The following is a 14,850-nucleotide window of genomic DNA, read 5'->3' as shown; positions in this document are numbered from 1 at the left end:
TGAACAAGATTATTTGTCCCATAGAGTAGGACTAGAGAACTCTGGATGAACTCATAAAATCAGCTATACAAATAAAACACAGGTATTCACATTTCTATACAATACGATGCGATAGTCCTGCAGACAGTGCCAGTTGCCTATGCTCATTTTTAGGTGGAAGTTTTTATTGCACTTATTCTTTTCCTACTACCACCATCGCACACTAGATACAATGAGTATGGTGGAAAGTAGATTCCTGTTATTTGGTTTGGAGGTCCTTGGACCATGAGAAACTACATTCATATCTAATAGGAAAAAAAAAAATGTGTGGCACCCAAAAGTTCTGAGCTTTGAGCTAGAGGTATAAACTGGATGAGACTTTATTGCGATATATATATATTTTTTTCCCTAAAGTAGTTAGTATGGTCTATGTGTACAAAGAATGCTGCACATGAATATTAAGACAACCAGAGAGTGAGATTCTGGAAGAAAGATGTACACTTTATTATACCTGTTTGTCACATATTCCATATTAATAGGACTTCCTTGGTGGCTCAGTTGATAAAGAATCCACCTGCAATGCGGGAGTCTCAGGTTTGATCCCTGGGTGCAGAAGATCCCCTGGAGAAAGTAATAGCAACCTACTCCAGTATTCCTGCCTGGGGAAATCCCACTGACAGATGAGCCCAGTAGGCAGCATTCATGAGGTTGCCAGAGTTCAACACAACTTAGCAACTAAGCCACCATCATATTAATAGAAAGCTCATCTGTCTGAAGAACAGAAAAGAAATTTGCTTGTCTTGGCTAAGTGTCAGCTTTTATATTATGCAAAAATAACTATGTAACAACAGGCTTTAACTTAGGTTTCAGTTCAGTTCAGTCACTCACTCGTGTTCGACTTTTTGCGACCCCATGAATCGCAGCAGGCCAGGCCTCCCTGTCCATCACCAACTCCCGGAGTTCACTGAGACTCACGTCCATCGAGTCAGTGATGCCATCCAGCCATCTCATCCTCTGTCGTCCCCTTCTCCTCCTGCCCCCAATCCCTCCCAGCATCAGAGTCTTTCCCAATGAGTCAACTCTTTGCATGAGGTGGCCAAAGTACTGGAGTTTCAGCTTTAGCATCATTCCTTCCAAAGAAATCCCAGGGCAGATCTTCAGAATGGACCGGTTGGATCTCCTTGCAGTTCAAGGGACTCTCAAGAGTCTTCTCCAACACCACAGTTCAAAAGCATCAATTCTTTGGCACTCAGCCTTCTTCACAGTCCAACTCTCACATCCATACATGACCACAGGAAAAACCATAGCCTTGACTAGACGGACATTTGTTGGCAAAGTAATATAGTCTGCTTTTCGATATGCTGTCTAGGTTGGTCATAAGTTTCCTTCCAAGGAATAAGTGTCTTTTAATTTCATGGCTGCAGTCACCATCTGCAGTGATTTTGGAGCCCCCAAAACTAAAGCCTGACACTGTTTCCACTGTTTCTCCATCTATTTCCCATGAAGTGATGGGACCGGATGCCATGATCTTCGTTTTCTGAATGTTGAGCTTTAAGCCAACTTTTTCACTCTCCACTTTCACTTTCATCAAGAGGCTTTTAGTTCCTCTTCACTTTCTGCCATAAGGATGGTGTCATCTGCATATCTGAGGTTATTGAGATTTCTCCCAGCTGGGATCTTGATTCCAGCTTGTGTTTCTTCCAATCCAGCATTTCTCATGATGTATTCTGCATATAAGTTAAATAAGCAGGGTGACAATATACATCCTTGACATACTCCTTTTCCTATTTGGAACCAGTATGTTGTTCCATGTCCAGTTCTAACTGTTGCTTCTTGACCTGCATACAAATTTCTCAAGAGGCAGGTCAGGTGGTCTGGTAGTCCCATCTCTTGAAGAATTTTCCACAGTTTATCATGATCCACACAGTCAAAAGCTTTGGCATAGTCAATAAAGCAGAAATAGATGTTTTTCTGGAACTCTCTTGCTTTTTCCATGATCCAGCAGATGTTGGCAATTTGATCTCCGGTTCCTCTGCCTTTTCTAAAACCAGCTTGAACATCAGGAAGTTCACGGTTCACAGTATTGCTGAAGCCTGGCTTGGAGAATTTTGAGCATTACCTTACTAGCATGTGAGATGAGTGCAATTGTGCATTAGTTTGAGCATTCTTTGGCATGGCCTTTCTTTGGGATTGGAATGAAAACTGATCTTTTCCAGTCCTGTGGCCACTACTAAGTTTTCCAAATTTGCTGGTATATTGAATGCAGCACTTTCACAGCATCATCTTTCAGGATTTGAAATAGCTCAACTGGAGTTCCATCACCTCCACTAGCTTTGTTCATAGTGATGCTTTCTAAGGCCCACTTGGCCTCACATTACAGGATGTCTGGCTCTAGGTCACTGATCATGCTATGCTATTCTATGCTAAGTCGCTTCAGTCATGTCCGACTCTGTGCGACCCCATAGATGGCAGCCCACCAGGCTCCGTCATCCCTGGGATTCTCCAGGCAAGAATACTGGAGTGGGTGGCCATTTCCTTCTCCAGTGCATGAAAAGAGAAAACTGAAACTGAAGTGGCTCAGTTGTGTCCGACTCTTGGCGACCCCATGGACTGCAGCCTACCAGGCTCCTCAGTCCATGGGATTTTCCAGGCAAGAGTACTGGAGTGGGGTGCCATTGATCGTGATTATCTGCGTCATGAAGTTTCAGGTGTAATTAAATATCAACTGGTGCTTTGGTTTTGAGACTTCTTTTCCTGCTTTATTTAATTATTTGCTCTGATTCTCGAACTACAGTCATAATGGTAGAGGTTCCAACTTGGAACATGAGAATTAAGATATACCCTGGAGATGATGGAAAGATATAATGAGCCTGAGTCCTGAGGACAACATAGAACAGAGCTAGCATTCTGACAGAAATGAACACCTTCTAGATGTATACAAAAGTGGCAAATACACTCATGTATTATTGAAGCCACCATTACTTTAAATTGCCATTAAATCATAACCACACACAATTTTAATAAACATAATAAAAGTAATCACCTAATACTAAACCTTAAATGTTAGGCTTTGTACCAATTGTAGAATTCTCTTCTATATTCTATTACTACTCTACCATTGTATTTATATTTAGACATGCTTTTTTGATCAGCTGTTTTTACTCTAATTACTTTTTTATAATTTGAAAATTTGTTTTAAAACTGGTCTGTATTATATCTAAGTCAAGGTATTATGAATATGTGAAATTTGCCTTATTATTTCCTGATTACTTTTTATGTGTGGCAGCTTTACCATAATGTTTTATTTTTCATAGAACTGTAAATGCCAGATCTCAAACTAACTTCTCTATAAGAAGAGAGAGAGAAACCAAGAGTGAACAATAGTTAACTAAGGAACTGACTGGTTTTTCCAGTAGTCATGTATGGATGTGAGAGTTGGACTACAAAGAAAGCTGAGTGTCAAAGAATTGTTGCTTTTGAACTGTGGTGTTGGAGAAGACTCTTGAGAGTCTCTTGGACTGCAAGAAGATCCAACCAGTCCATCTTAAAGGAGATCAGTCCTGAATATTCTTTGGAAGGACTGATGCTGAAGCTGAAATGCCAATATTTTGGCCACCTGATGTGAAGAGCTCTCTCATTGGAAAAGACCCTAATTCTGGGAAAGATTGAAGGTGGGAGGAGTAGGTGACAACAGAGGATGAGATGGTTGGATGGCATCACTGACTCAATGGACATGAGTTTGAGTAAACTCTGAGAGTTGGTGATGGACAAGGAGGCCTGGTGTGCTGCAGTCCATGGGGTCGCAAAGAGTCAGTCACAACTGAGTGACTGTACTGAACTGAAGGAACTGACAGCTGAAACTTTCATCTCTTAGTGACAAGCTTAATAGTGACTCTATACCTTGTTTCTTTAGAACAATATCCACAACCTATTATGTATATCAATGTCTTTAGTCACTAAAAGTAGTTACATAATTTTAAAGTAATAGAATAGCACCACAACTCTTGCCTCTCTAATTTACACAACCATCCAATTCACTTTAATTTATTTCAGAATAAAAATGCTAGACATCAAAAATACAAACATGACTAAACACAGATTATCCATAATATGTCATATAATCTAGTGGGAAGCATAAATATGAATAGGTAATTTTTATATAATATTATAAATGCAAAGACAGAGATACACACAGGAGATTCTGAGAATAGAAATGGTTACCCCATCCTGGGGATGTTTAACTGCTCTATTTACCTCAGCCTCCACATTGAATTGATGACTAAGTTCTGGTAAATCTGTCACCTTTGTTGTTGTTGCTCAGTTGCTAAGTCATGTCCTACTCTTTTTGACCCCATGAATTGAAGCACACCAGACATTTTCTGTCCTACACTATCTCCTGGAATTTTCTCAAACTCATGTCCATTGAGTCAGTGATGCTATCCAACAATCTCACCCTCTATTGCCCCCTACTCCTCTTGCCCTTATTCTTTCCCAGCATCAGAGTCTTTTCCAATCAGATGGCTTTTTGCAACAGGTAGCCAAAATATTGGAGCTTCAGCTTCAGCATCAGTCCTTCCAATGAATACTCAGGCTTGATTTCCTTTATGATAGACTAGTTTGATCTCCTTGCAGTCCAGGAGACTCTCAAGAGTGTTCCCCAGCACCACAATACAAAAGCATCGATTCTTGGGGATTCAGCTTTCTTTAAGGTCCATCTCCCACATCCATATATGACTACTGGAAAAACCATAGCTTTGACTATACAGATCTTTGTTGGCAAAGTGATGCCTCTGCTTTTTAATACACTAAATTCTTTATAACTTTTCTTCCAAGGAGCAAAGACTTCCAAGGAGTCTTTGATTTCATGGCTGAAGTCACTATCCACAGTGATTTTGGAGCCCAAGAAAATAAAACCTGTCACTGCTTCCATTGTTTCCCTTTCTTTCTTTTCTTTTTTTTTTTTTTTTTTTTTTGTCCATGAAGTGATGGGACTGAATGCCAAGATTTTAGGTTTCTGAATGTTGAGTTTTAAGCCAGTTGTTTTCCACTCTCCTCTTTCACCTTCATCAATAGGCTCTTTAGCCCGTCTTCACTTTAAGTCATTAGAGTGGTATTATCTGCATATCAGAAAGAAAGTAAAAATGAAAGTTGTTCAATCATGTCCGATTCTTTGCAACCCTATGGACTATACAGTCCATGGAATTCTCCATGCCAGAATACTGGAGTGGGTAGCCTTTCCCTTCTCCAGAGGATCTTCTCAACACAGGGATCAAACCCAGGTCTCCTTCATTGCAAGCAGATTATTTACCAGCAGGGCCACAAGGGAAACCCAAGAATACTGGAGTAGGTAGCCTATACCTTCTCCAGCTCATCTTCCCAACCCAGAAATTTAAATGGGGTCTCCTGCATTGCTGGCGGATTCTTTACCAATGGAGCTATCAAGGAACCCCCTCCATATCAGAAGTTGTAGATATTTCTCCTGGGAATCTTGACTCAAGTTTTGCTTCATCCAGCCTGGCATTTCGCTTGATACTCTACATAAAGGTTAAATAAGCAGGGTGACTATATACAGCCTTGGCGTGTCCCTTTCCCAACTGACTATTGCTTCTTGACCCACATACAGGTTTCTCAGAAGATAGTTATGTAATCTGGTATTCCCATCTCCTTTAGAATTTTCCACAGTTCATTGTGATCCATACAGTCAAAGGCTTTAGCATAGTCAATGAAGCAGCAGTATATGTCTTTCTGGAATCCCCATGGTTTCTTCATGATCCAGTGAGCACTGGAAGTTTGATTTCTAGTTCCTCTGCCTTTTATAAACCCAGCTTATACATCTGAAAGTTCTCCATTCATGTACTCTTGAAGACTAGATTGAAGGATCTTGAGCATAACCTTGCTAGTGTGCAAAATGAAAGGAATTGTACAGTAGTTTTGACATTCTTTGGCATTACCTTTCTTTGGAATTGTAATGAAATCTGACCTTTCCATCCTGTGGCCACTACTGAGTTTTCCAAATTTGCTGACACATTAAATACAGCACTTTAAAAACATCATCTTTTAAGATTTTAAATGCTCAAGTGAAACTCCATCACTTCCACTAGCTTTTTTTCCCCAGTAATACTTCTTAAGGCCAACTTGACTTCACAATCCAGGATATCTGGCTCTAGGTGAGTGACCACAGCATTGTGTCTATCTGGATCATTAAAACCATTAAAAAAAAAAAAAAGTTCTTCTGTGTATCTTGCCACCTTTAATCTCTTCTACTTCTGTTAGGTTCTTACCATTTTTGACCTTTATCATGCCCATCCTTGCCGGAAATGCTCCCTTGATATTTCCAATTTTCTCGAAGTGAACTCTAGTCTTTCTCATTTATTTTCAACTTTTTCTTTGCATTGTTCATTTAAGAAGGGCTTCTTATCTCTCCTTGATATTCTCTGGAGCTCTGAATTCAGTTGGGTACGTCTCTCCCTTTCTCGCTTGCCTTTCATTGTTCTTTCCTCTCAGATAGTCACTTTGCTTTCTTGCATTTCTTTTTCTTTGGAATGGTTTTGGTCACTGCTTCCTGTACAATGTTATGTACTTCTGTCCAGGCACTCTGCCTACCAGATCTAACCACTTGAATATATTCACCATCTCCATTGTATAATCATAAGGGATTTGACTTAGGTCATACCTGAGTGACCTACTGATTTTCCCTACTTTATTCAATTTAAATCTGAATTTTGTAATGGGGAGCTGATGATATGAGCCACAGTCAGCTCCTGGTCTTGGCTTCTCTGACACTATAGAGCTTTTCCATATTTGATTGCCAAGAACATAAGCAATCTGATTTCAGTATTGATCATCTGGTGATGTCCATGTGTAGAGTTGTCTCTTGGGTTCTTGGGAAAGGCTATCTTCTATAACCAGCAAGTTTTCTTGACACAACTCTGTTAGCCTTTGCCCTTCTTCATTTTGAACTCTGAAGCCAAAGTTGCCTGTTTTTCCAGATATCTCTTGACTTCTTGCTTTTCAATTTCAATCCCCTGTAATAAAAAGATTATATTTTATGTTGTTAGTTCTAGAAGGTGTTGTAGGTCATCATAGAGGTGGTGAACTTCAGCTGCTTTGGCATCTGTGGTTAGGGCATAGACTTGAATTACTGTGATGTTAAATGGTTTGCCTTGGAATTGAAGTGAGATCATCTGTCATTTTTGAAACTGTACCCAAGATCTGCATTTCAGACTCTTTTGTTGACTATGTTGGCTACTCCATTTCTTCTAAGGGATTTTTGCCCACACTAATAAATACAATGCTCATCTGAATTAAATTCATTCCCTTCTATTTTAGTTCACTGATTAAGATGTCAACATTCAATCTTACCATCTTCTGATTGACTACATCTAATTTACCTTGATTTATAGACTTAACCAGGCTTCCTTGGTGGCTCAGATAGTAAAGAATCCACCTGCAATGTAGGAGACCTAGGTTTGATCCCTGGATTGGGAAAATTCCCTGGAGAAGGGAATGGTAACACAATCCAGTACTCTTGCCTGGAGAATACCATGGACAGAGAAACCAGGTCGGCTACAGTCCATGGGATAGCAGAGTCAGACATAACTGAGACACTAACACACACAAACCACACACACACACACACACACACACACACACACCCATAACATTCCAGGTTCCTATGCAAAATGTTCCTTACAACATCGGACTTTACTTTCACCAGTGGACACATCCATGACTGAGGGTCATTTTTGCTTTGGCCTATCTGTTTCATTCATTTTGGAAACAAAGGTAATTGCTCTTCCCCAGTAGCATACTGGATACCTTCCAACTTGGGGCCTAAGCTTCTGGTGTCACATCTTTTTGCCTTTACATACTTTACTTGGGATTCTCATGTCAAGAATACTGGAGTGATTTGCCATTTCCTCCTCCAGTAGACCTTGTTTCATCAGCACTCTTCACTATGAGCCATCTGTCTTGAGTGGCCCTGCATGGCATGGCTCATAGGTTCATTGAGTTATGCAAGCCCCTTCCCTATGACAATGCTGTGACCCATGAAGAGGATAATTCATTTATTCTGACACAAACTTAAAAGATACTTTTTAAAGTATATACCCAATATTTTAGTAATCATAATGCTTATTTTCTCTGACTATGGAGAACAACTAGCTAACTATTAATATTTAAATAAAAATTCTGGACACTATTTACTTTTCATCATAATTTACTTTAAAATGTTACTCATAATTCTAGAAAAATATGAAATATAAACACTTGTAAAGAATAACTACTATTTTAACTTGTCTATGCAATACAGTAAGTTCTCTACACATGAATGAATTCTGTTCTAAAAATGAGTTCAATTTGTTCATAAGTCCACAAATTTAGCCTGGTTACCCAACTAGCACAATTGGTTATATAGTACTTTACTGAAATACATTTATAATACTTTTCACACAAAGAATACATAAAAAAAACATAAAAATAAAATATTGTTAATCTTGAAGTTCAGTACCTTGAAAAGTAAAATAGTGCAGTACAACAGCTGGTATATAGAGGCTGGCAATGAGTGAACAGGCAAGTAGAGTTACTGACTAGAGGAGGGAGATAAAGTGGGAGATGGTAAAGCAATAAGAGATATCAGCTATACCACTGCTTTTTTTACACTCACTCCTGGACATCTCAGGCTTGAAATAAAGATACTGTACTACTGTAGTCTATAGAGTACCATAAAGTACACAAAAGGGAAATTAATGCACTAACTTCTTGGTAGACTTTATACATAGCTATACTTTTGGATTCATAAATGTATTGAATATTTTATTCAAAGAATACTAACTATATTGTTAGTATTCCTCAGCTATAAATATATAGTTATAATAAGGCAAAAATCTAACATTTTGTTTTACCAATTTTATACTGAGGTTAACTTCATTAAATAGAAAATCATATATATATTTTAAAGGGGAATTTGAAAGTTATGTGGATGAACCTAGAGTCGGTCATACAGAGTGAGGTAAGTCAAAGAGAGAAAAAACAAATATCATATATTGATGCATATATATGGAAGCTAGAAAAATGTTACTTATAAACTTAATTTTAATTTCATGTCTAAAGTCACCATCTGCAGTGATTTTTGAGCCCAAGGAAATAAAGTTTGTCATTGTTTCCATTGCTTCCTCATCTATTTGCTGTGAAGTGATGGAACTGGATGCCATGATATTAGTTTTTTGAATGTTGAATTTTCAGCCAGCTTTTTCACACTCTTCTTTCACTTCATCAGAGGTTTTTTACTTCTTTATTTTATGCCATATGCATAGTGTTATCTGCATTTTTGAGGTTATTGATATAAAGATTAAACACAGTATATACTGAGAACTAATTTTGCAGTAGATATTGAATTAAGGATCTTATAAGCATTATCTCATTTATTTCTGGTATTATATTATGACCAATTTGAAGATAGACCAAGTATGTTGGTCTATCTCAAAGACCAAGTTTTGTGCATAAAATCACAATGTGCATTATGAATATAGAAATATAAAATGCAAACCTCAGAGCATATACCGTAAAATGCTTATTTGTGTGATAATTTACCCACTCAGATGATCAGCATAAATAAATGCAAGATACAGAATTGTAACCATATCCCACACTGACTTTACCCAATTTCCCCTGAAAGGTGAGTGGCAAAAATTACTAGATACAAGCATCAATAAATTATATTTGGGTAACAGGAGGGTTGAGGATTATTTAGGTGAACTAGAAGGCAATGGCACCCCACTCCAGTACTCTTGCCTGGAGAATCCATGGACGGAGGAGCCTGGTAGGCTGCAGTCCATGGGGTCGCTAAGAGTCGGACATGACTGAGCAACTTCACTTTCACTTTTCACTTTCATGCTTTGGAGAAGGAAATGGAAACCCACTCCAGTGTTCTTGCCTGGAGAATCCCAGGGACGGGGAAGCCTGGTGAACTGCCGTCTATGGGGTCGCACAGAGTTGGACACGACTGAAGCGACTTAGCAGCAGCAGCAGATTATGTCTGACAACATCTTTTATTTACTCTGCTACACATAGCTATTTCTATAATGTTGCTTTATAATCAGTTAAAAAAAAAAAAGAAGTGCTATTGAAGGATAAAAACTGTACGATTATCTCAATAGATGCAGAGAAAGCCTTTGACAAAATTCATATCCATTTATGATGAAAAAACTCTCCAGAAAGCTGGCATAGAGGAACAAAGCTCAACATAAGAAAAACCATATACGACAAACCCACAGAAAACATTAGCCTCAATGATAAAAATTTGAAAGCATTTGCTTTAAAATCAAGAGCAAGACAAGGGTGCCCACTCTCACCATTAGTATTCAACATGGTTTTGGAAGTCCTAGCCACAGCAATCAGAGAAGAAAAAGAAACAAAAGGAATCCATATGGGAAAAGAAGAAGTTAAACTCTCACTGCAGATGACATGATCCTTTCACATAGAAAACCCTAAAGAGACAAACAGAAAATTACTAGAGCTAATCAATGAATACAATAACGTTGCAGGATATAAAATTAATACACATAAATCCTTTGCATTCCTGTAGACTAACATTGAAAAAACAGAGAGAGAAATTAAGGAAACAATCTCATTCACCATTGCAATGAAAAGAATAAAATACTTAGTAATAAATTTACCTAAAGAAACAAAAGACCCATATATAGAAAATCATAGAACACTGATGAAATAAATCAAATATTACACAAAGAATTGGAGAAATATACATGTTTGTGAATTTAAAAAATCAATATAGTGACAATGAGTATACTACCCAAAACAATCTATAGATTCAACACAATCCCTATCAAGCTACCAATGGTATTTTTTCACAGAACTAGAACAATTAATTTCAGTTTTTATGGAAACACAATAAACCTCAAATAGCCAAACCAAACTTAAGGAAGAAAAATGGAACTGAAGAATCAACCTTCCGGACTTCAGACTATATGACAAAACTACAGTCATCAAGACAGCATGGTACTGGCAAAGAAAAGAAAAATAGATCAATGGAACAAAACAGAAAGCCCAGAGATAAACCCACCCACCTATGGACACCTTATCTTTGACAAAGGAGGAAAGAATATACATGGAGGAAAAAAAAAATCTTTTTAACACGTGGTGCTGGGAAAACTGGTCACCCACATGTAAAATAATGGAACTAGAACACTTCTAACACCATACACAAAAATAAACTCAGAATGGAATAAAGTTCTAAATGTAAGACCGGAAACTATAAAACTCTCAGAGGAAAACATAGGCAGAACATTCTCTGCCATAAATCACAGCAAGATCTTCTATGACCCATGTCCCAGAGTAATGGAAATAAAAACAAAAATAAACAAATGGGACCCAATTAAACTTAAAAGCTTTTGTACAATGAAGTAAAACTATGAACAAGGTGAAAAAGTAGCCTTCAGAATGGGAGAAAATAATTGCAAATGAAGCAACTGACAAATAATTAATCTCCAAAATATACAAGCAGCTCATGCAGCTCAATACCAGAAAAACGAGCAAGCCAATCAAAAAGTGGATCAAAGAACTAAACAGACATCTCTCCAAAGAAGACATAGTGAAAGTGAAGTCGTTCAGTCATGGCCAACTCTTTGCTACCCCGTGGAGTATAGCCCACCAGGCTCCTCTGTCCATGGGAGTTTCCAGGCAAAAATACTGGAGTGGGTTGCCATTTCCTTCTCCAGGGGATCTTCCCAACCCAGAGATCGAACCCAGCTCTCCTGCATTGCAGGCAGGTACTTTAACCTCTAAGTCACCAGGGAAGCCCCAAAGAAGACATACATGGCTAATGTATGTCTTGGCTAAACACATGAAAAGATGCTCAGCATCACTGATTATTAGAGAAATGCAAATCAAAATCACAATGAGGTATCATCTCACTCCACTCCAGAATTTAAAGTCTACAAACAATAAATGCTGGAGAGGGTGTGCAGAAACAGGAACCCTCTTACACTGTTGGAGGGAATGCAGACAAGTATAGTCACTGTGGAGAACAGTGTGGAGATGCCTTAAAAAACTGAAAATAGAACTGTCATATGATCCAACAATCTCTCTGCTGAACATACATACTGAGGAAAACAGAATTGAAAGAGACACCTGTACCCCAATGTTCATTGCAGCACTGTTTACAATAGCTAGGACACGGAAGCAACCTGGATGCCCATTAGCAGATGAATGGATAAGGAAGTTGTGGTACATATGCACAATGGAATGTTACTCATGTATTAAAAGAACACCTTTGAGTCAGTTCTAATGAGATGGATGAAACTGGAACCTATTATACAGAGTGAAGAAAGTCAGAAGGAGAAACACTAATACAGTATATTAATTCATATATATGAAATTCAGAAAGAAAGTAACAACGATCCTATATTCAAGGCAGCAAAAGAGACACAGATGTAAAGAACAGATTATTGGCCTATGTGGGAGAAGGCAAGGGTGAGATGATTTGAGAGAATAGCATTGAAACATGTATATTACCATATGTTAAATAGATGACCAGGGCAAGTTTGATGCATGAAGCAGAGTACTCAAAGCTGGTGCTCTAGGAGAACCCAGAGGGATGGGGTGGGGAGGGAGGTAGGAGGGGGTTCAGGAATTGGGGGCCCATGTGCACCAGTGGCAGATCCATGTCAATGTGTGGCAGGGGCCACCACAGTGCTGTGATGTGATTGTCCTCTAATTAAAGTAAGTAAATTAAAAAAAAAAAGAGTTCTCAAAAGAAAGTGGCTGTAGATGGTAAAATAAATATTTCATTTGATTTAAAACAGCTATGTTGATTAATAAGGTTTCTGATTTTATTTTTTGCTAGTAACATTTTGTCCACTCCTCCCATAAGTTTAAAAAAAAAAAATCTGTGAGAGGGCACCAGGTGTTCATCAAGACATCAGTATGTTCCTGGCTCATTTCATTTACTATTTCACAGCAAATGAAAGCTCAGGCAGTCCAGCCTCATTTTGCAAAAATTAAACAGGAAGAGCTGACTTTAATTGCTTTGCAAGTCTGCTATTGTTGAATGACTCGCATAGATGGGTTTGAAATTTATTGGCAAGCAGCTTGATTGTCAGAGCTTAATCTCCAGTTAACAGTTCTCTCTGTGTCTGTTCTGCATTCAGAGGGCCTCCCTCTGCTCAGATGAAAATGCACAGAAACCCCTGTTCTCTCAGTCTTTTCTAAGCAAAGAATGTCCCCAGTGCCAAGCCTATTTATATATAATAGAAATGGCATTAAAAATCACTAAATGCATTTAACCCAACACAATGTGTGCTTGTCTGTTTAGAATGATTTTTCAGTTACTTTTTACTCTATTTGCTGTAAGAAAAGAGCATTGATGCCCATATGCTCACACAGTCATATGGCAGAGATGAGACTGCAGAAAAAATGGTAACAGGCAGGAAAATGTTTTGGGAAAAACTGTTAAATACCTTGCGGAATATGGAAATGATATACCCAAGGATGAAAATCAGTACCCAGAACACTTTGAATACTCCACTCCAGATGAATTCTCCATCTATTTATTGTCAAATTGTCCTGATATATATGTATGAAGGACAGGGAAGCCTGGCATGCTGCAGTTCATGGGGTCACAAAGAGTCAGACACAGCTTAGCAATTGAACAACAACAAAAATACATACATGGATTCTCTAAAGAAAGTGAATACAAAGGAATATCTTGGAAATTATAAGGATCCAGAAAGTTTGTCTAAATCTAATCAGAATAATACAAAAAACAACATCAAGAAACTTCACAGAGTAAGAGTCCTTAAGTATGAATGAAATGAATGGATTGGGAAGAAAAAGACTGATAGTCACTGACAGTCTCTTGGGTAACAATTCTCTGCCAAATTGATACAGGTAATCAATCATTTCATTTTATATATCTCTTTCAAGTTTTCAAAGTAAGAATCAAATACATTTTTCGTACTTTAGTTACCCTTATGTTACCAATAATTATGTTACCAATAATCCCTGAAATCTGCCATGGAAAATTTGGCTGACTCTAGAGTATTAAGGTATCTGGTCCAGTTTTAAAACCAATTTAAAAAATTCACAACAATAAAAAGGGTTTGAGAAGGAACTAGCTGGATCTTTGATTATTCAGTCCACTACTCAAAATTTAGAGCATACAACTGGCCACATACTTAGGGTTTTATCCTTGAAGATCTCTTCTTTCTTTCTTTCCAAATAACCTTCCTTTATATGGTTCCTTCATGTTTGCTCACAACTATTTGCATCCTGCCTTGTCATTTCATATCTTAGCAATTCCTTCCCTCACCTGTTCCTTGGTAATTACTATTCACACACACTGTTTCTTGTTAGTAATAACTATGACTTTTAAGTTAAAATTCATAATTATATAATTTTAACAGTCAATCAAAACTCAAGACCAAAGATGTGTATTTCAAAGTAGGTGATTTTAGAGAGCTAGCATTGTTTTATAAATATCATATTATAAAAAAAGCAGAAGTGCTTTCTGAATTTTATTGTTACTGAGGTTATTAGAAAAGAAGGAAAAGAGAAACAGACAGACACCCAGGCAGGGAGGATTGGATGGAGACAGGAGGGACAAAGGCAGAAAGAGGAGAGAAAAAGGAAAAAAAAAAAAAAAAAAGAGAGAGAGAGAGAGAAGGAAAGAAAGAAAAAAATAAAGGAAGGAAGGAAATGACATAGCCACATGACTATTTACTGTAGTATATTTGTAATGTTAATGATTATTACAACCCAAATACACATAAACAAGCTACTGATTGAAAAGGCTATAGTAAAACACATTAATATGGTGTTAAATAACCATATTAATATGGTAACTAAGAAGTAAAA

Source organism: Bubalus bubalis, chromosome 16 (genome assembly GCF_019923935.1).
Source record: "Bubalus bubalis isolate 160015118507 breed Murrah chromosome 16, NDDB_SH_1, whole genome shotgun sequence".
Classification (NCBI taxonomy): Eukaryota; Metazoa; Chordata; class Mammalia; order Artiodactyla; family Bovidae; genus Bubalus; species Bubalus bubalis.
This window is presented reverse-complemented; position numbering follows the sequence as displayed.